We start from the raw sequence: 23304 nt of genomic DNA, 5'->3' as shown, positions 1-23304 counted from the left end.
CTGCCTCAATGCCCCTTCCTCAATAACGGATGTTTCCTTTCTGTATCACTCTGCTTGTAGAATTAATTTTCTTCATTAAATGATGTCTGCATTTATCACTTCCTAAGTTTTATTTTGCAGTTTTCTACCTCTTTTTCCCTGGCAAATGTGCTTAAAAACCACTGCTTGTGCTCTCTTTTTTAAAATAAATCAAGGCTTAAACATCATAAATCCTCCCTTTAAAAAAGCCCCAAATTCTTGTACTGTTGTTGGCTTTTACTTTAGCTTGCTGGTTTTGCTGTTTCCCATAAAATATAAACATCCATTCAGTCAGTCTTGGAAGAAAAATGAAGAATCTGTATTGATAAAATGTTTGAGGCCAAAAAGATCTGTTCTGATCATTAGTTTGACAGCCTATTCAACACAAAACAAACATTTGTCCCTGAGATTTCTGGCACAAGCAAATTCCATTTAAGAGCCACCTGGCTGCTTTTAGGTATGGATTTTCAGTCTGCTGATCTGAAGTTGCCCATGTTAGAACTGAAAAAAACCAGCAAATATTACATTCTTCACTGTCTTTTGACCTGTTTGTTCTTTTTTGTTTTCACTTCACCACTTCAGTCAATGAAGAAAAACACCTAATTCTCATCAATGATTGTGATTTATTCTTCTACTTTTGTTGTCAAAACTGTAAGCAACCATTCCATCCACCATTTGATTATAAAAGAGACCAAAGACAATAAGCTGCCTCACACATCAAGAATTAGTGAAGGTGAAGTCTTCTTAACTGAATTAGGAAAAAGAATATTCTAGGACTCAACAGCATCTGCCAAAGGTTTACCCTGCTACCTCCTATGACCTCTCTCAGCACCTGAACCCTGTTATAAATAGAACCTCCTTCTGCAGCAAGAAAACATTTACCTAGGACATAAAAATAATTGGCTTTTTCAACTGTTTTAAGTCTCTCTCTCCCTTTCCTTTCCTCTTCCAATTTTCAGCCATCAATACAGCCATGTCAGAAAAGCAGGAGAAAGCAAACATTTTCCAGTGGCATTATATTTGGTGTGGGGGAAGCAAAATGCCACTTGCATTAATGGTACTTGGGATTTCTTGGGAGTCTCCCATATCAAAGCTACCCAGGGTCAACACTACTTAACCTACAAATTCAAATTAAACAGAATACATTCAATCCTTTCAATCTACAGACCTTGTAACATCTGACATCATCCATGCCAAAAGGGGGGTCTAATTAAATTAAGAGAGTGATTGCTTTAAATCTGAGCAATTAGCAATCCATGCTCTGGGAAGAAGGAGACAGAGCATTTTCTCTGCAGAGAGCCAACCCCTCAGGTTCATCCCTCTGTGTGTCACAGCACCCAGACCAGAGCCCCTTGGAACGCCTCAAATCCAGGGAATGGGACCATGGACAGCTCCCTCAGCCTCCCACCCCGGGACAGAATTCCTGAGGCAGTGGCAAAGACTTAAACCTCATAATGGAGCTTATCTCCCTCCACATCTGTAACGAAAATATCTCTATTTGGACAAGTTATTTAAACATCACTGGAGACAAGCCCTTCTAGGAGATGAGTCATCTATCCATGGGGATTTATACCTTGAAATAGAAGTATTGTGCCTAAAGGAAGGATCCATTTCCACCCCTTGATTACCCTTGAAGGGGATCTCTGTGAGTAGGTCAAACATTGAGATCCATAACTTAATGAGATTCCTAAATTAATAAAATGAATCAAAGTCAATGTCCGAGCTGCTCACATATACTCAAAACAAACAGCTAAATCGTCCCAGAAACATGAAATAATAATTGGTTTAGTTATTCAGCCCACTTGGCTCACAGCTTTACTCTATTTGCTGCGGGACCAAAAAAAAACCAGTAAAACATGATTCAATACATACTCCTACAGCCTCAGCATGTGGTGAGCCTCTGTGCTAACAGGGTAGGTCACAGTACACCCAAAATGTCACAGCAAATGATCCCATGAGGGAATTACATGGGTCACAGAAGAAAAACACCAAGAAAGGAATTTTATACCTGTCACTCCCTGTATAAAAACTTTAGACAGAGCAGACACTGTGCTACATACCCAGAAAAGAGAAGGAAATGAAAGGGGAAGGAGGGAAGAGGAAGCAAAGGGAGAGTGTTAGTTTTCTATGAAATACAAGATGATTAAATACTGTCAGGCTTTAATCCCTGCTGACAAGCAGAGCTGCGTGAGAGATATGGGCTGATTAATTATATAGAAAAAAGGCTGTGACACAGGCATATGAGGCAGAAAGACCAAAAAGGAAGGATTTGTAATTTATTTATTTATTTATTGCTAAATAAAAGGCATTAGCTAATGAAAGGAGAGTTGCTCGTCTGGATCTAAAACTTTCAGCCCTACTTCTAAATCCCAGTGCAGACTCCCAGCAAATACTGGAGGAAAAAAAAGATCTCACAGCTGAATTTGCTTTTTAAAAAGGAATTGAAAGTGGGCTGTGTGTAAACCTGTGTGGTTTGTGCACTGGGGATTTATTGCCAGTGGCGGCAAAGGACAGCTCTGGAAAGGATGGATCAAAGTGGGGCAATGGCCAAAGGGACGAGGCAGGACAGCCCTCAGAGCCTGGAGGTGGAAGAGAGGAGCTTTGAGAATCCAAAGTGTCAGCAGAGATGTAGTTCAGCAAGTACTGTCAAGGAACAAACTCTGATTGTCTTCTGCCTCCTCCACATAACTATTCAGTGTTCAGGGCTTTTACACATTGTTTGCTGTAGTTGGGAAATTTGGTCACAGCATTATTTATTTTAATTCTTTTCCTTTTTTTGTGTGTGTAACCACCTCTCCTCCAAACACAAAGCATAGCATACTTTTGTCCTAAAAAGAAAAAAAAAATCAGAAGCCTGTTGCTTTGTTTGCAATCCTAACCAGATGCTCTGAAGAATTGTCCCCTGGGGGTTTTTCTCACCTCTGTTGGAGGCACAGCTTTGTCTGAGACCTGGTTCTCATTTCACCCAGACAAACCCTGATGAAACTCAATCTCTTGTTCCAACATCCACAATTGATCTGGTATTTGGAAAGCAGATTCTGTTGGTTTAGCACTTGCTGAATAAATGGGGATTTAATTCTGGGCTTCCTGGAAATTAGGTCAGCGTAGGTCTGGTGGGGCACTGTTGAGGTGAGTTTTTGGCTTTTGACTTTGGAAAGAGATGAGCAAACAGCTGAAACAAAAACGGGGGGGAAAAGGCAAAATGAAAAACAAAGCAGAGTTTTGTTCAAAGATGCAATATGTTATATATTTGCTCAACATCCCCAGATATTTTAGCAAGAATCATAGCTGATTTGAATATGTTATGGCTGAAAAAAATGTAGAAGGCATTACAATACTTTGGGGAGAAAGAGAACTGACTGAGACAGTATCTGCTACTGGCCCAACTACTTGGATGCTCCAAGAAACTTTCCTGAATTAAAGCTAAAATCTACAAGCAATTTTGCCTGCTGAGAGAGGCACTGGAATCAGGTATCTTATCAGGAAAGGAACACATTCTAAAAAAAGAAGCTGAACAACCTCTGTGTTACAACACACAGAGAAAAAAAGCCCATGGTTATGTTTTTTTACATGGTTTTAAAATCTGAAGAGGAAGAAGCAGATGTGCACATTCTTACTCACAAATTTCAAATGTGAATTTGTCCTGTCTGCAGACCCAGCTTGGAGGTCTCAAGGATTTGAATGCAACCAAAACTCCCTCTCCTGCTGTGACAGAGGGATCTCAGCGTTCCTCTCCTACACTTCAGGGGCTCTCTGGCAGTGTGTGTAAGAGGTGTCCTACTCCACTGAGAATTTTGGTTTGGTTTTTTAAACAAGATGTTTGCTTCAACATAATTTAGCCAGCAGAAATGACCACGGCTCCAAGATGTAAAGAGTTCAAAACAAGTTGAAAACCCAAATTTTCCTGAATCACAATTTCAGCTTTCCTCACTAAAACACTTAAAACTTTTCCGATACCAATTCCAACACCAAGAAATAAGAGAAGGTGAAGCAGAGAAAAAAAGATACAACAGAGGGAAGAGCGGGGAAAACAGAGACAATCTATTACAGCCCCGTAATTTCATCCCACAAAATTTCAGTCTGCATGCCCCAGCGATTCAATTACTGTACACAGCTTTACCCTTCAGCAGAACCAGAATTACAGAGAAACCCATTTTTAAAGGTTAGGGAGAGAGTTTTTCATTGACAGTGACCTGCTTCAATAGGGGCACACAATGTAAGGCAGGAATTGCATTTGCCTCACTCCTCCAACACAGGTATTTAACTTGTTTTGGGCTGCCAGTGAAAGATGCCTGATGATCTTAATCTACTCCCCAGAGAGAGCAAAGCCAAGGAACAAACTCACTTGATTACCAGGTTCTGTGCAAGATACTGAAACTGGTATTAAAAACCACATTTTTCTGTACAGGGGAGCTGACTCCTTTGGCATATTTAGGAGTATGTAAAAAAATGGGATTCTTGGCCACAGGGCTGGCAGATCAAAAAGGGTGAATTTTTAAAGCTCCCAGCACTTGGAACATCACTCAAGGGGTTTCACAAGGTGTTTCTCCCAACACTGCACTGTTATTTGTGTTTACTTCAAAGCAGGTATACTGAGCTATGCTGAACAACCCCAGTGCTGGATGCTGAATCCATCACTAAACCATGTGCCACATCTACACAGCTTTTAGATACCTCCAAGGATGGTGACTCAACCACATTCCAGTGCTTGACAACTCTTATGGTGAAGGAATTTTTCCTAAATCCCAACCTGAATCTCCCTTGGTACAAACTGAGGCCATTTCCTCTCATCCCATCACTTGATACCTAGTTCAGACTGATGCCCCCAATCTCTCCCAGTCTCCTTCCAGGCAGTGTTGGCAGCAGCAAGGTTCTCCCTCAGTCTCCCTTTCTCCAGGATAAACACCTCCAGCTCTAGCAAATACATTTGCAGTTCCTGTTACTCGTGGAAGAAGTTTGGAAAATTTGAAATGCTATGGAGGAGCTCTTATTTGCATATTGGAGTTAATTGTCCAATTACAGCTTTAGCCCATGCAGTCCCATCCTTCACATTTTTCTCTCTTCAGCCCACGTTGCTTCTGCTCCTGGGCCTGAGATTTGGATCATTTGTCCTTGGTCCCCAGCTAGAGAAGGAATTGTTTTGTCTCCCTACTCTGTGCAGAGAGCTCACCATCCCCTGATATGAAGCCCAGACCCAAACACTAAAGCAGCACATAATCTGAAAAATAGAAAAGCTAAACCTGAGGCATCAGCACCATTTCAGCCATTTGGGGATATTTTCCTCCTTCCCTCGTTGGCAGTTTCAGTCTCAGCATGGCTTCCAAAAGGCTATGAGCTTTTTTTTTTTTTAGCAATTCATTTGCACAAACAGAAACACTTTGTACTACACACAAGGAAGCCTTCTGGAAGAGGCCAGGCATCACCAACTTGTCATGGCTATGCTGTTTTTAGCTGCCTGATTGCTTTTCCCCCTTCAAAAATAAACAGAAATTATCTGGAGGAGAGAAGGAGATTTGTTTTCAAACTAAACCAATATCTCCAAATCTCTGCCATCTGCAATCTCCCACTGCAGCAGGGTAAGAGAGCAATGCTCAGGCTGTGCCCAGCAGGCTCCAAAAGCTGGGTAGGTACAGATCCAGGTGAGACACTGGGCTCTCTGCCCATCCCATCCCCTCATCTCCATCAGCCCTGGACCAGACTGTGAGAGGAAAATCCTGCAAGAAAACCTGCCCTGAGCTCACCCCTGCCAGCAGCACGCCCTCTATTTGACCAAATACTCGGCCTTTTGAAGCATTTCCCAAATTCTGAAGTGTTCACCTTCACAATCATTTTGGCCAGTGTAAAAATCTCATTTTAACTCTCATAGGAGCCCAGAATAACAACTGAATCTAAAATTAAGCCATTTTCCCTCCTCATAGAGTAAGAAAGAGCTCAAGTGTAATAGTCCTGCTCAGCCCAGAGTGGCTCATTGAGCTTTAGAACCACGCTGTGCCATCGTTGGGGCTGTCCACGGACATCCACCACCCTGGAACTGGGAGAGGTGGTTTGATGTGCAACCCTTGTGTCTGCTTGGGAGAGGAGGCCAAGGAGAGATTAATAAAAAAGCCACAAAGGGAAATCAGCCACTAAACTCCTGCCAAAAGCCACAGGGAACTGGGTGATTAACGCTTTGGAAAATCCTCCTTACCAATCAGGGGCTATTCTAAGGACCAAGATAGGTTCAAAACACCCGCAATTAGAGGGAAATTTGTATTCAGTTATTGGGGAAGCAGGTTCGTACTTGCTGAAAGCTCAGAAAATTATCTCTTTTTACTGTTCTTGTATTACTTCCTTTCTTTTTCCTTGGAAAATGGGCCCATTTTGAACAGCAGCAACTCATTGTTCCAGGATGGAGCAATATGAAAGAACATCACTGCTCCCATTTCACAGGGACCACAAGAGGAGGCACCAAGGGCTCTGAGGGCACCTTTCCTGCAGTGGGAGAGAGGATTACATCCTGGGAACACAGAGCCCCTGTTCCAGCCACAGCTAATAAATAACACTCTTACATATGTAGGCAGCAGGTACAGAATCCTGGCAGGAGTCCTGCTGTGATAATGCCCAAGTGTGACAGGAAACCTGAACAATCATTTAACTTGGGATGTAGAAGCAACAGGTCCCCACTTCAGTGCAATATTCCAACAAGTTTGGTAAAAACACCAGGGCCTGCTTGAAAATAATTTTGCCTGTCTCTACTAAAAAAAACCCAAAAAAGACCTTTTGAAGTTTGTGCATGTGATGTGAGTTCATTTTTCTCAAAGGGGCAACATGACAGCTGTGCTGGAGATAATCAAGATACCCCAGGGCAATTATGTTTTAATGCTGTGACAGTGGGGATGTTTATCTGCTTCCCTGTTACAGGCACATATTTCTTGGCAAAATCTTTGCTAATAAGGAACAAGGGATATCATCATTTCTTTGGAGAATATTTCATAGGGTTTTATTCTGTTGTTTGAAACAACAGCACCCTACTCCATGTGAAGCAACTGGTACTACAATTATAAGCTACATTAGGTAGAGAAAAGGAAGCTTTGCAGACACTTCTGCCTTATACAAACTGAAGAACAAGCATGACAGCAGGCACTGCTACAGAAGGCACTCTGATTTCTCTGCCTGATTTTCTTTGGTGTCTCCAGAGTGGCCCCTGACTACCTCACATCTGGCAAATTACTATTTCTCCCCAAATCCCAGGTAAGGGTGAGGGCGTGCCCCTGGTAAGATGGAAAATCTGAAGCACAGAGAAGCCAGGAATTTATTCACAGAAAATATGTTCCAGAAACAGATACTCAACCTCAGATTGGTTTTTCCACTATGTTATTTTTTTCTGTTGGCACACTGCAGCTTCCTGTTGGTTCACAAATATGTATGACTGTGTCCTCCATGAAACCTGAACATTCAAGGTCTGTTTGGAGCACATTCTTGTCCTGAGGCGTGACTGTAGCTTGGGCTGCTACAACATCAAGAATGCAATGGACTTTAGTACAGCACACCTCTCTGGGAGCTACTCCTTAAGCCTAAAAGCTTATTGGGCTGCTACAACATCAAGAATGCAATGGACTTTAGTACAGCACACTGTGAGCTACTCCTTAAGCCTAAAAGCTTACCCAATAATTATTAAAGTCATTAAAAGAAGAAAGTACATAATGAAATGCACTTTCCTGATACCCCAGAGCAGATCAGCAAAGAAAAGGTTTGGGCATTCTGGCAGCTCATGTGCGCGGTAGAGCTGAGGGCAGAACTGCCATCCATCCACTCCCTGCACACTTGCTCCTGGTGCCAAATGCACATGGTCCTGCACTGCTTCTTACACTTTTCCTTCTCCAGCTCCATGAGACCTACTTGAACCCTTGATCCCTTCTCATTGTGGTCTCGCAGAGAGAGAAACTGGGAGAACACGGGTCAGTGGGATTGTGCCTGAGTGATGTGCTGGGGAACAGGGAGGGGGAGCACCCAGCCCTGCCACTGTAACCCCCCTTCCTCCCCATCCCTTCCCAGCTGCACGAGTTCAAAATCAGCCTTAGCAAGTCAGCATGGTAGAATATAAAGCAGAGCAGTATCAGCTTCAGCAAAAGGTCTACAGCACACAGCAAAGCACCAAGGGCACAGAATCCTACCAGCACACCTCACCTGCTCCAGTGGCCTGTGACTTCCAGATCCAAAGCCCCAACCAGCCCCAAGGGCTTCCAGCTCTCTTCCTTTCTCCCTGAAGGGTGCCCACAGCAGCACAGAATGCAAGATCCAGGCAGTGCTGTTTTACATTCAATTTGTAAATTGACTACTCAAGGCAGAGGAGAATCAGCTTTCTTTAGCAACCAAAGGTGAAGTGATGCTCCATTTCCAGGTGTGCAGCCTCCTTCTCTTAAAGCTGCCCATGCCACACAAGCCTGCTCCTTCCCATGAAGGAGATTACACATTCCCACATCACAACCTGCACTGCCTCAACACAGCACCAGATTTCCTGCAAGAGAGAAGGGGAGCGAAATAAGGACCTCATGATGAAAGGTTCATGCTCTCAGTCTTCCCTCCCAGGTCTGAGCTCAGACTTTGTGCCTGACACAGTCTGGCTTTATATTCAGGTCACTCAGTCATTCTTCTCACATGTACATCAGGTGGTCCTGGAAAATGTGACCATTATCCATCAAGTCCTTAGCTTCAGTCAGCTTCCAGAGGAAGAGTAATAGATGCACTTGTGTTGTCACATCATTGTCCGAAATGTCAGGGTAAAAAGCCCTGAGCATTAACAACTCCCTAAGGAAATCAGCTCTTTTAAAAAAAAGTAGAATGGAGAGAAAAAAAAAGAAGGAGAGGGACAGAAGAAAAGTGCAGAGCTTCCTTTTTCATCAGTGATGACTTGCACAGGAAAGTGCCCTGACCTGCTGCATGCCAGCCAAGCACCCACACTGGCATCTGACTTCCACTTAGATTTACATTTTGTCTGGATAAAGCAACAAGTGAGCATGTTGGTTTTAATTCTCAGGATCCAGGAATGGTCTTCTCTTTGGACATCATACATTAAAAGAGACGTATCAGTTTGAAGGGTGAGAGTAATCTCGTCCCAGGGCACCTGCATTGAGATTCAAGCAGTGTGGAGAGGTGATAGTATCAGGCAGTGTAAATCTTTACAGACAGTAAAGGGAAAGGGGGGAAAAACAGAAAAGGGAAAGATGAAATCAAAGATGACAAGAAGCAGTAGTCAAAGTTAGGAGGAAGAGGAGGTCAGGCACCCAAACTAATCAAGGTGACACGGTGATATTTTCCTGGTGTGGTCAATCTCTGTGATCTGCTTGTAAAGGATTCGCTAAAGTTAAGTGACAACTACGTAAAGCTTCAAAGCTTTTAAAAGCAGGTAAAACACAGGCATGAACAAAGATATTTCTGTGCTGAAATCTCAGGAAGAAAAGGGAAGTGAAATGAGAGGCAAAGCATACCCTGTCCTGAACAGTCCAAAGCTGAATTTTTGACCTCTACTCACCAATTCCTAAAAAAACCCCTGACCTGGGACTACAAACCCTGCAGAGGAGTTGCTGCCATTTCTGGAAAGCTTATAAAACTTATGGCACATATTTTTGCATTTTCAGCTGCAAGCACACAATATCAAAACCTCAAATGACAAAGATAAGGTGCAGTAAATCCAAGAATGCTTTGTCCTCATCTCCTTAAGTACCCCTTTTACACAACCCCTCATCACAGCACAGTCTATACAGCCAAGAAAGATGCTATAAAAAATAGGAAATTAAGCCAAAGTTAGACAAGACCACAGGAATCTGTCTCAGAGATAAGAGCACCAGTTGTCACCTGCCCCAGATAGATCCCTCCCCTCTTCAGACTCCAACAGGAGAGGCATGGCCACACTCTCAGCATTACATCTTACCTCCAGCTCCTTAATTGGGCTTGTGGATTACTAATAAGTAATTGATACACAGGAAATGAATGTCAAGCCACCACTGTGTGTGCTTCTGCATACAAATACGGGCAGCTGAATGCGCAGCAGCAGCAAACGCTGCAGTCCTGCCATTCCTGTGGCATTTCCAGTAGGAACGTGCTCAAAATACCTCAGCATAAAGTGTTTCACTTTGTACAAATGATGCTGCTGTGATTGCTCAATGCCTTTTCAGTGAGGAAACTGCAGAGGGCTGAGGGGGTCAGATAAAACCCAAAGATAACATGTTATGCAGACACTGCTCTGGATGAATATCAGGAGAAGAGAGAGACTTTAAGGGGCAACACAATAAGAAATCAAGATAAAGATTTATTTTGCGGCACACAAAGCCAAGTACACAGCTCTCCACGCATTCAGTCTTCAGGAACAATCTTCCTATTTTTTCTCTGAGAGCCAAAAAAAGTCCCCAAAATAACCTCAGTGCACAGTCTAAATTCGTACTTAATGCCAACTTTGTATCAAATTCCTCCACAGAGTAAGATGCTGCGCTGTAAATAGGCTCATTTTCGTTATTTTATCAAATTGCCTTAACTTTCTCTCTGCAGCATCCTCCGGGGCTGGCAACACGGAGACGTGCAGGAAATGTAAATCGCTCCCCTTTTGATATGATAACCGTGGCAGTGAATGCATCCCAGAAATCAGCTCAGGATTATAGCTGAGAACTCGCTGAAAGCACTTGGCTGTGGCGTGGTGCCAGCAGGGGAAACTTCAGCCGGCAGGTCAGTGTGACGTGGGCTCAGGGCTTGGGAAGCAGGAGCAATGTGCAACACCCAGCTACCTGGCGCTGCACAAACCCCAAAGCCAGCAGCCTCAGGGTCCATCTGGAATTAAAAGATGCAAACAGGTGCTAAAAACAAGTGTGTATTTATGTACGCAAATACATGGGGGAGCTCAATTAAATATGAATAAGCACCTAGGAAAGCAACAGCCAGAGGCTGTAAGATAAAATCTACCTGCCAGACAAATACAGATGTGTGTGTGTATATATATATATAAACAACCACACACCAAAAAAAAATTTCATTTCCTGCGCTGACCTATTTGTGGTTACAGAACATTATGACAATAATTATAATCATGTATCTTTCATTTAAATAATGTTTTCAGTTTCAAAGATTCAGAGGATGTTGGAATGCAAATAAAGATAATCAGGACGTGAAAATAATTGTTTTCCTAATGCCTTATTTTTCATGTGCAAATGCCACTGATAACAGCTCCCAGCATTAACCCTGGGCCAGAACCCCATGGAATTTGGTAGTGCACAAACACTAAAAGAAAAAGCTGTCTGAACCCTAAGGAATTTGCAGATCTAACAGCAAAGAGACAGCAGATGGATATAGACAGAAATAATCAAGAGGTAGTAGTTAACAAGGCAGGAGTTAGTCTCAGCAAACCAAATCCCTGATTGCTGTGAGCCTTGTACAGGCACCACAACAAAGAGGAGTTTTGATCATTGATGCCCCGCAACACACGAAGCTCAGCACATCCTTCATCTCCACCGCTGTGCTCCATCTGTTGCCTCCACACTGGCTGGCAATCCGTGCCTCCTCCTCCCCACTGCCCTCAGATTTTTCACACAGAAGCTCCCTGGGCCAAGGACTGTCATGTATGACCTCGCTCCCCAGCACTGAGCATAGCAGGGCTCAAACTAGGGACATAGAGACAGATAAAACCATTTAGGGACAAAACTGATGATAATTCTTATCAATAACTAGTCCAATAGAGTATGAGCATGTATGCACACAAGCCTAAGGGCAAAACTCAGGCACACAAGCTCCATGTAAAACAACAAGACACATCTGAGCACCTTCTGATGGTTCTCACTGAGTCCACACTCCTCTTGCTCTCAGTATGAACCATGCAGGGCAGAGGAAGAGCAGCTGGCACACTATGAGCTTGTGAAACTGAGACACACCATCAGGAAATGCAAGTACTACACCCAATCTCAGCTGGAATCTCCAGAGGCACCACATTACACACCACAGTAATCAGAACTAGCCCAACAGACTGATAGCTGGGTGGTTATGACAAACAAGTGCCACAAAAATATTTAAAATGTTCTCAAGTAGTTCTTTGTAAACAGAGATAATGTCTGCAGGATACAGCATTCATGCCAGGAGGTTTTGTTTCAGCACTTTTGACTCAGTGACCTGCTTATTACAACACCTTTCAGACTAACTTTAAGGCAATGAAATACTTCATTTGTGTAACCAAACCTGTCTTTCATTACACAAGACCATTCCACATGGCTTTCAGGTTCTTAAATTAAATGCTTAAAAGTCATGAGGTGAGGAAATAAAAGCTCTACAGCACCAATCCACCCCTTCCTCATGCCCAGCCAGACCTGCATTGCAGGGAAGTGCTGCTCTTCCAGCCTCCACTTCCACAATGTACTCCAAGGATTAAACAGCAGATATATATTTTTATTATGTTGTGTCTGTTTGTTTCTTGCACATCCTTTTTTCCTCCGTGGGCATCTCCCAAAAATCAAAAGCACCAAACAAGAAATACGGTTTATAGTCTGAGTTCACGGAGCCTTCACTCTGCAGTTAGGCGTGTTCCACAGCTAGGAATTACATTATGTTTCCAGTAAGACACAGTGAAATGCAGGGTAGGAAGGCAGCCCCTACATAAAGACATGTTCAACAGGGCACCAGCTTCCACTTCCATGCTTTAATGTCTAACATGACCTGTTTTCCTCTGCAATTCAAACCTCAAAAGTGGAAAAGAAATGGCATGTAAATGGACCTTGCTTGCACTTTAAAACGCTGTTAGCAAATCTTAATCTCTTTAAGTCTGGCCATTTAAAATCAGGCCTATTTAACTTGCAAAGGTAGGTCAGCTTTTATTGATCACCCCTAATGCACTCTTAAAAAATGAGAACAGTGAGATACACAGCTCAGTTGATGAAGGCTCACTGGAAAAATATCTGGCAATATTTACAGCCTTCAAGCTATGCTGTTGTAAATGTGATTTCCACATTCCCCAGAATGCAGACTACAGGCTTGCCAGTTCACACTGCAAAGGGAAAAGAAAAGCTCTGCCACAGAGGAGGTGGATTACTCTTTGCATTGACTGAAAGTACAACTATAAACTCCTAGAATACAGGCACAGCAGCCCAAGCCCATTTAGCTCTCAGTTATCATTCCTCAATCTTTCTTCAGTGCAGTATTTTGAGCCTGGATCTCCAACTCAGAGTCCATGCTATGCCCTGAATTTTGAACAAACAACGAAACAAACAAAAGGGTTTTGTTACAAACAACTGATGACATTTTTCCAGCTGCTATAGAAATAAGGTGGGTTATTGTTACTTATACTATGGCATCACCTAGAGGTGCTCATAATTAATCAGAGTTTCTTCTACACCTCTCAGAGAAGGACCAGAGGAGAAGCAAGTTTTACTAAGGAAGTGCAGCATTTTCCACCCACATGGACGAGCTCAGATCAGACACACTGCAAGGTCTAGATAGTTCTACTTGACACAGTTTTTTGCTTCCCTACTCTGGCTACTTGTGAAGGATTTCACTCTTGAACAACCATTCAGAGAAATGAAAAGTATTTCTCCATGCAAAACTAAACATGATTTTCCCTTTTTTTATTTTTCATGCCATGCTAAAATAAAACCACAATGGGTTTCTAATTGAAACCTGATATATCATCCTATTGCAACTATAAAATAGTCTTTTTTTTTGGCATGAGAGAGATTCTAAATATATTTACAGATACGTAAAAAACCACTGCAGTTAATATACAAGGACAGAGGATTTCCAGGGTTACTTCTACTGCAGACTTCTTGTGCAACTCAGACAAGTTCCTTAATCAACCTTTCCTCCTCCACCTAATGAACACATGAGCTGCAGAAATGGATCACTGCCTAGGACATGCTCTGGAGCTACACTGTCAAATAGAAGACCTAAATAGGATAAATCCCCATCAACAACTTGAGGCAATTATCAAATGTTTATTAGCCTCCAAAGTGAAGGCTAATAAACCTGCTTATTTTAGCAGATAAAGTCAAATTACCTTGACTGAAGTTGGTAAGTGTTCCAAGATTAACAGCTCTGGCCTCATATGCTTTTAGTTATTGGTGATGAAGTGTCAGCTCAAAAAATCTGAAAAATACTTCCTAGTTATTTAGGCAATGTGAAAATTGGGCAGTTATTTTCCAGGAAACATGGCCTGCCTGACAGGTTTTAAATGAAGAAAAGTGGTATTATTACAATTATCATTAGAAGAAGATGTCCCTCATCAAAATGTGTCTGGATTTTAATTGACAAGGTCCAGGTTAATTCTGTGAAAATGCCAATGAAAGCAAAGCCTGTGGCTCAAACTAATTGTCAGCACTGAGCCACCTCCACCTCTAACCCACCACAGATTTATCACTCTCTGCAGACTGTACTCATGACAAGAAACGTTTGAATTAATCATTAACAACTAGAAATTCCTCCCAGACAGAAAGCAAGCAGAGTGCAGGGATGCCCACCCCCTGTGCCCGTGCTCCTGAGCCAAGGACAGGTGCCAACAAGCCTTCCTAAGCAGAAAGACTTTTGTTGTTGTTTTGCCCCCTTTCAAGAGCACTCCAAGGGGAAACTTGCAGTGATCCTCTGTGTTTTGGTGCCACCCCTGAGGGCAGCACAAGAGTGCAGAGAAGGACTCACAACCTCCCTACTCCAGTCATGAACTCAAGGACACTTTGGGAGGTGTCACCCCACAGTGCCAGTCAAGCACCACCCTCTCCCACCCAATCTAACACATAAAATACAAAAGGGTTTGTAGAAAACTTCTGGAACTACCTTTATTATATCAATATTTCCTCTTTTTTGTATTTATACTTCCAGCATGGTGGTGCAGACACACCAGAATATGACTGAGCAGAAGGAGAGAAGGTGACAACCTTCAATACCTGACAGAGGCACAAGGACTTCCAGGGAAATGGCACAGTCTTAACCCTCATGGGTGCTTTTTCATTCAGAATGCTTTGATTTTCAGCTTCTCCATCCACATGGGTGATGGCATCACAACACAGCTTGAGTGCACATCAATTTGATGGCTGCTCAAGCCCAAGTCTTTATACAACACCTAACATAAAACTGAAGTGTTCCCTCTCACACGGCATTGAGACTGGAAAGCACAGCAGTACTGGGAAGAAAGGAAGAGGGGAATCTCCACAAAGGTCAGGGACCACTTCCTGAGGTGGACAGAAAGGCATCTGGCCATTCATGTCAAAGGCACCAAGCTTGTCTGGAGAGATATAAATGGAGCTACCTTACCCCAAATAACAAAGAGAGAGAAAAAAAATAGAAAAGGTAAAAAAGATTCTCCCTGTTTTTTCCTGGACAGCCAGGAGTAAAAAACAGATGGTATTTGGTGTTGTGAAGGAGTAAGACACAAGTTTGTTTAGAGGAGGCCAGTGCTCTGGGGTCTCTGCTGGCCCCTTCCCAGTAACTGGAAGGCAAAGACTGAAGGGGTGTCAGCCATAAACAGAAATCCTGCTCACTTCATTGTCCCTTTCACCCTCGAGGTGAAAGGCTCCTTCCATTTGCCTACAGCAACCCTGCCTTTTTGGTTTTGCTGTCATCTACATATTCACCACAGAAAGTGGGAGCTGGAAAGTTCCCATTAAACGATGCCAACAAGAACTCTCCACTCACAGCTAATGCTTGGCTGCACACATTCCCTCGTATTTCCAAACATTTTCAGTATGTTTTAGCTTCCCTTCATTAGACATTCACAATTATTTGCAGCACATCTAAACCTGTGCAATGGGTTTGTGCTTCCAAATACATTCCCCTGGCTGCAAAAAATCAGCATGACAGCATTAGAAAGAAAGTAGAATTTATGTCAATCAGGAGGCAGAGCTCAGGAAGAGGATGAGGCTCACACCATCATGATTTCAGTCAGCGACTTCCACCAGGCAGCAATTTGGCCCTTTACAAAATCCTCAGTATTTCCTAGAGATCGCCCCTCAGTTAACCATTAAATTAGTCAGCAACTGTGACAACTAATTTTGTAATAAAAACGTACAAAGTGAAGACTTCTGCTACTTTAACTGAAAACTTGAGAAAAAAGCATGACTATTATTAGCTAGTATTTTACAGGGCATGCTAGCCAAAAATCAGAGGTAAGTGAGCCTGGGCAGAGTGAGAGCAGTACCAGTGCAAAGGCAGCCCTGCCAGAAGCTGCTTGTCCTCTGAGAGATGCAAAACCAAAGGGAATAGAAAAGCAGGACAAAGCGAGCAAAACAGATAGGAGAGAATTGCAAGGAGACAGAGAAAATCTGTTCTCAGACCAAGGTTTTGAGCCAGCTAATTTCAAAATACCTGCAGCCCAAAGAAACACAGGCCCTTTTCCACCCTGGCTGGGCTCTGCCTAAGATGTGGCCCATGGGCTGCCAAGCAGCAGCTCTGCAGAGGACAAGGAGCTCCAAACTGCTTTGGCTTCTGAGAGAAAGAATGTGTGCTGCACTCAGAGCCAGCATTTCCCTCTCCTCAGTCTCCAGGTCTCTGCACGACTGGAGTGCAGAGTTATTACAAGGAGGCTGCTGCTCCTTGCAGGGGAAAGGTCTCCAGAAGAAAACAAACCCCAACTTCATCAGGCTCTCTGAAGCACCACTACAAACATCAGAGGGCAGAAGGCAGAGCCACAAGCTGCCAGCCCAGGAGCAAGGCCATTTGAATGACTTCACACAGACCCACTGACTTCTCATCACTTCAGCAGAACAGGTAAAGGACTATTATATTTCTGTTCTGTGATTGGTATCTTAAGAATCTCATGTTAGTATTGGAGTTTCGTATTTTCTTTCAGAAATTCAACTCAGTCCTGCCGCTGCTATCACCTCTTTAATTCATTTTACAACAAGATATTTGTTATCAGAAATTGTGCTTTGATATGTGTCAGGTTGATGGATTCAATAAAAGCCCTGTGAGGAGAAGCTGAGTGAATGGGGCTGCAGAAGGGGCATCATCAAGGGAATTGATACCTTAACAGCCAGTCTGCTGATCTTGCAACAAAAACATGCAAATATTATAGCTGTTCCATATCCTCACCCTGGCAAAACAGTCCAGAGGAACATTAGAAAACTTTTGCATAAATGTTACTCATGCAAACAAGCTCAGCCTGCTCACTGATAAAAAACATATGTAAAACATATGTAAAACATGATCCTGCAAGTCCTGTTTGGTGTGCAAAATTCAATCCAGGGGAACAAAGGCTTTAATCAAAATACAGCTTTTAATTTAATTCTGGGAATTCAAGAAGCAATCCCACGATGCTCCAACCAAAATTTTCTCACAATAAATTTGGAGGACAATTTTACTAACAAATTTTCAGACACAGCCACGTGTACCCCTCAGCAAAGACACTGAAAAGTTGCATTAGGGTCTCACTGTGAGAGGCATATAAAATCAGAGGGGTTTTTTTCCTGATTTAATAAATGAAATCATGTAAGAAACAAGAAAAATTTGAAGAAAAAATCAATACGTTTTTATCAGACCATATAATAGAATAAATGAGAGAAGGAGACCTGCCCACTGCGCTGCTGCAGGTCAAGCAGGGCTTGAAGTCTCTGCTTCACCTGACCAGAGCACCACAGCTGCAACACCACCCCTGCACTGGCCTGGAGCACAAAGAGATTTTTTTAACTGGAACTGATTTACAGAACATCTGGAAAAGGTAAAAAAATGTGATGTTGAGATTCAACTTTTAGAAAAGAGAAATAATATTACTAGTCTAAACAAAGCAAAGGGAAAATTTCCATAGCAATTAATCTGAAAAAGGTGAATTACATTGAGGATTTATGTTCATGTAATGAAGACAATTAATTGCTATGAAAGCCATAAAACACATTAAATGAACAGGTTTTTTTCCAATTCTACTTGCAAGATAAAATTTATTAACTATGTTTAATGGCTACTTAAAAATTTCTCTTACATATTTATTAAATGTGCCTTTTCAGCCGAACAGAGCATTTTACTAACCAGATTCTAGTATCTAAAAATGGGCAATTTCAGAAAAAAAACTACTGCTCTGCACATCATCTGCAGAATCATTTAAACTAATTCCTCATGCAATAAGATTACCATCAGCACAATTTCATAAGTGTTGCTAAAAGGGCATCTGCTCGTCTCACGTGAGCAAACACTCAGCTGCAAAGATGAATGAATTCAGCTCACATCATTTGAACAGATGTTTCAGTTTTCAGTAGAGATAGGGAGGGAAACCTTGAGTCCTGATGTCATTAAGTGTTACTGTAATCACTTAATTAAAACCCTCTCTACTAGGGAGAGCAGGACACAGTGAAGAAACTGGATTGGGTGGAAGCAGTGACCTCAGAAAGAGCCATAACTAAATCTTGTGCTCAGCCAGGGCTGCAGATGCAGCTTGTGCACTAAGACTTGCCTGAAAATCAGGGATAGATGTTTGCCACTTAGAAGTGACCTAGAAGTGACTCTGTTTCTTATTCACCATTTACAAAATGGGGATAAGTAGCACTTCTGTGTTACAATGGCGTTGTGGGAGCAGATAAAATTGATGGCAGTCAAGTACTCTGGTAATCACGAGTCCCCGAGATGAAGAGAATCAATAAGGAAAGGCCTCACCTACTCAAGTGAGCAACAATAGTTTGGCCAAATCTTTATAGTTTAGCACAACCTTCTCAAAGTCCAATGTTCTTCGTAAAGATGAAGTTTCCAGAAGTGTGACATTTAAATAAGAACCAAGTTTTAGATCTGATGGTAACGATGTAAAATGCAAAAGTATAATCAAAGTCCAACCTAGAGTTTAATTCCTTAACAATAATTTCACACAAATCATTTATATAGACCTAGAGTGAGACTTGGATTGGCTCAGGAATGACAGGGGAGCTCATTTCCTGCCCCTCTATCCAAGGCAGGAGGAACACCACAGTCACACCAACAACCAACACCTCTGGAGCAGATCCTCATCCACCCTGGGACATCCTGGGTACCCAGCAAAACTCACACCCTCACTGAAAGTAAGATTTACATAATTCAACTCAGAAATCTCAAATCCAAACAAGGAATAAACAAAACAACTTTGATTTCTATATTCTAACAGTGCCAAATTTTTCTCTGCGAGAGTCAAGAAGCTCTCTTGATTACCAAATACCTCTCCTACAACCTTCCCTTTTAAGTGTTATAATCACAAGAGCAGTAGCTTGGAAATAAACAGAAGTGAAGAGGATAATAAAGGCAGGAGCAATGTCTAACAAGCTCTTCTTCCAGAAACCAGAGCAGGCAGACAAGCAGAGCTGTGCTGTGCTGTAATGATGGGAACCTTGCCCTGGCAACCGTGTTGTTTGCTTGAAATTCCTGTACAAATTAACAGCACATGCTGTGGTTGGAACAGACCTTTCTTGACCCTCAACATTTAAACGTTAAGCACCCAATTTAAACTATTCCAACCAACTTTTCCCTGCAATTGCCAGACACTGGGAGAGCTCTGCTGGAGCACAAGAGTTAGAGCCCACAATTTCCAGAGCTAACGTGACAAGTCCAACCAGATCAAAAGCAGGAGAAGTAATGTACACTCACCTGCATTGTGATTTATTTTAGAGGCTTTTAAGAAACTCTTGACTTCTTTTCCCTGCTCCTCCACTGACACCAAGCACAGGTGTTATATTGCTGCTGTACTTTTCTCAGCAAGATTATAGTGCTGGTTCAGTTATATGAGGGAAGTCAATACCCATGTGCTAAATGAAAAAGGATAATGTCATCTGGTATCACTCTACTGAGATCTTGGAACCATTGCTTTAAATCTGGGTTCTTTTGTTTGGTTGGTTGTTTTTTTTTTTTCTACTCAGAAAACTTTGCCTTCACAGAAATAACTTGACCTAGGTAAAAGAAGTCATAGAGACTGTATTACCCTAAAACCTCATCTAGCACGATCTTCATCAACAATACATCCTGGCCTTCAGTTTCTTGTTAAAAAATGGTTATATATTGCCTTGCTACAGTTCCAGCAGAGCCAGGGCAACATTTGCGTGGGTATGAGAACACTCACACAAACAAAAATTTTAAGTGGTACACAAAAAAGAGGGAATACAATTATTCAGGAAATTGGTAGTGGTGTTTCCATTCTCTGCACACAGTGAGAATATACAAAGCACAAAGGAAAGCACAGGGTTGAATTACAAATGGGCTACTTCATCTCCTTTTATTTTCCCCATCTCTGACCCTCAGAATTACAGTCATTAGTGAAACACAACAAGTGGGATTTTCAAAACAGAGATTCCTATCACCAAGTATCCATCACCAGCAGCAACACACAACCATCAGCGAGCATTTCGTTCAATAAAGAACTTCACACAAACAGACACCCCCTCAAGCCCAAGACAATAAAAACACTTCACTCCTGCTGAACGCTTTCTAAATTCAGGGGGAGCAAAGCTTATTTACAGACACAGTATGAGCATGGCATGAATACAGCAATAAACTCAAAGGCTGCTAATGCTCTGCTTTCCCCACATGTAGACATTCAGAAAAGAGCAAAAATACAAGAGCAGGGGAAAAAATACATACCTTACCAAACCTGACTGTTGGACACGACTCCTTTCAGAGCAACATTGGGGTGAAGGTAAGTTCCTCAGGCGACCACCAACCACAATTCCCTTCTGAGCCCCCCAGAGGCTCCAGCTCTCCCTTGCCCGTGTCCCTGAGGAAGATGCAGTGTCCTCCAGTATTTCAGAGCCTCAGCTGCAGAGGATGCTGCTCAGAAAAAGAAAAGAGAAGAAGGTGTGGCATTAAATTCTAGGGTCAGTTGTTTGGCAGATTCAGAGCAGAACACAAGACAACATTGGATAGGAAGGAAATGTCAAGGCAGGACAGAGAATCTGTGACAATCCATCATGTGTGGCACCTTCAGAGGGCAATCATTGAATTCAAGAAATGTGGTGCAAAGCTATTCTTGCTTTACAGTACTTTTATAGTGTCCCTAGACCAGGAAATGAATGACAACCTGGCTGCTTTTTATTCCAGTCCAATATTGTAACACAAAAGTATGTAATGCACTTCTCCATAGGGAATATTTTAATTCATTATGGCATTTCTGAAGAATAACAGGACTTTCATATTAAAAGCAGAGACATCACCTCAGTCTTAATACTCTGCACGATAAAATGGCTCTTACTCAAGAAATTCAAAGCTTAGGAGCTCACAGCAGATGGGAAGTCATGACTGCCAGCCCAACACGCCGCAGTTCCCAAAGTTCTGCCTCCAACGCAATTGCCGGAGACTAGGAAATGTCCCTGGGTTTTCTGGGAGCTGGGGGCTCGGCATCAACACATTTTCTAGGCACTGTCACTGCTAGAGGTGCTCAGAGCTCCCAAGAAGTCAGAGCCTGGCACTGAGCAGGGATGCGTGGCCTCGCTGCAGACTCCAGGTGAGAGACGGCGATGAAGGCCACCAGAAGCAGCAAGCAGGAACCTCAGAGCAGCTCTGGGAAGTGCAAATGCTCATCCCTAAGCCCTGGCAGGTGGGAAACACTCAAAGGATCATCCTTCCCCCATCCAGATAATACAGCCTGTGAAGCAAAACCAGGCACAGCAGCACAAAACAGGTGAGGACTGAGGAAAGAGCAGGATCTGAGCTCCCTATGTCAGATATATCCATGGCTCACATCCTTAAACCACACCCAGAGATGCTTTTCTGAGCCATGAACGTACTCTGACTTTGCCTAGACATTTTACAAAAAGCAAAGGGAAAAACACCAGAGATTTACAAGAGGTTTCCCTCAGAGGAGAAAGCCTGTGGCAGCTCCAAGGACCACAAAATCCCATTACACCTTGAGAAGAAACCCTGAACCCACGAACAGGTTACACCTATCTGGAAAACACATTAGGTTTTAGACTTGCAAGAAGGACGATTTCAGCACGAGCACATGAAATTGTGCATACTGGAAGTTAGCATCATAGTGCCTTTTATATATATATATGTACACACACAAATGTATATAATTAGGTTTTTCTTTTTTTGTTGAAGTCCACACAGCATGCTAGTCACACAGATCAGAACAATCAAATAAATTTACTTTATTTAGCAGTAATTACTTTACTGGACCTCATATGTTCCATACACCCCTAAAGGCTCCACAACACCTTGCATGACACCCACAATAGAGTCAGGGTGCAGATCTCAGCCCTGTGATTGTTGTACACATTTGCAGAATTCCTGCCTCTCTTGAACTCAGACATGAAGGACAAAGTTGGACCTTCAGTTCCTGCTCTCTTCCAGGCCAACCATGAAAAATCAGACTGCCAACTGAAATGGCTGCTGAGTGACTTATGGGCACAGGAATGGCTGATGCTGCACTAGTTTGATCTGCAGGCAGCAGTAAGACCTAATTCTACTGCTTTTAAGGGATTTTATCTCTGGAGACCACAGCTACAATTACTTTTTCATTTCTACTCGTAAATTGTAACATAGAATAGTCACTAAGGAAAATCAGTGCTACATTTTTGTGCATTAAGCAGAGCATCAGCTGAGTAGAGGAAGTAACAGCAAGAGGACCAGATCATCACTGCAACCTGAGTGCAGGGGCCTGGGCTCAGGCTGGGAAAGGTGGGGTTCTGAGTGTTTCTGTTTAGAACAGTTTGCCAAAGAATATCTAGCAATGTGAAGGAAGAAAAGTAACAGGAGGTGTGGATGTGGAGGTGAAAACAACTTTATACATGCAGTGAGTGTGCACAATTCGCATCTCTCATGGTATAAGTGAGATGGGGCAACTTAATGAAATTAAATCAATGGCCAGGTTTCCAGGAAGCAGCAAAGTGCAGATGCTCCAGTCTGAAGGCAGTGTGCTTCCTCCACACTCTGCTGATGTGTATCACACAATACAGAGGCAGGGAGCCAGGCCAGGGTCCATCCTAGTCAGCAATAAAGTAAAAAGCTACGAAAGATAAATGCATGGAAACCCTCATGAGCTATCATTTGTGTTGGCTCAGAACCGTAAAAAGGAAAAAAAAAAGAAGAAAAAAATATAGTCAAAAGAAATAAAAAAGAATGTATGCCATTTGTGTTGCCCAAACCTATACAGTTTTGCAGGAAAACACATTCAGTAGGTCAGTCCTGACCTGATGGTCAGTGTCCAGCTGGTTTCCCTCTCACAGCCTCAGAGAACCCACCACAGAGCTGCCAAGGTGCTCCCTGGTCCTCCTTGGCTTTGGGCAACTCTTGCCAAGCCCAGAGCCTCGGGAGCACCCCACAGCTGCAGAGTGAGGACACAGTGCCCAGAGGAGCTGTGGCTTCCCATCCCTGGAAGTGTCCAAGGCCAGGCTGGATGGGGCTCAGAGC

General features: G+C 42.7%; 1 protein-coding gene across 6 annotated transcripts in view; it reads right to left on the bottom strand.

Annotated features, from left to right (window-relative positions):
- SGCD (sarcoglycan delta) overlaps positions 1-23304 on the bottom strand; it is a 308254-nt gene that overhangs the window by 170021 nt on the left and 114929 nt on the right. For 5 of the 6 annotated variants that reach the window (XM_041482031.1, XM_041482033.1, XM_041482032.1 and 2 more), the window contains one exon: positions 20536-20721. The gene's annotated coding sequence lies outside the window, so the exon portion shown is untranslated. Of the gene's footprint in view, positions 1-8184; positions 8516-20535; positions 20722-23304 lie in introns of all 6 variants that reach the window. The other variant, XM_041482034.1, reaches the window with a different exon arrangement.

This window comes from Pyrgilauda ruficollis, unplaced genomic scaffold (genome assembly GCF_017590135.1).
Source record: "Pyrgilauda ruficollis isolate IOZ18807 unplaced genomic scaffold, ASM1759013v1 scaffold57, whole genome shotgun sequence".
Lineage (NCBI taxonomy): Eukaryota > Metazoa > Chordata > Aves > Passeriformes > Passeridae > Pyrgilauda > Pyrgilauda ruficollis.
This window is presented reverse-complemented; position numbering and strand designations above follow the sequence as displayed.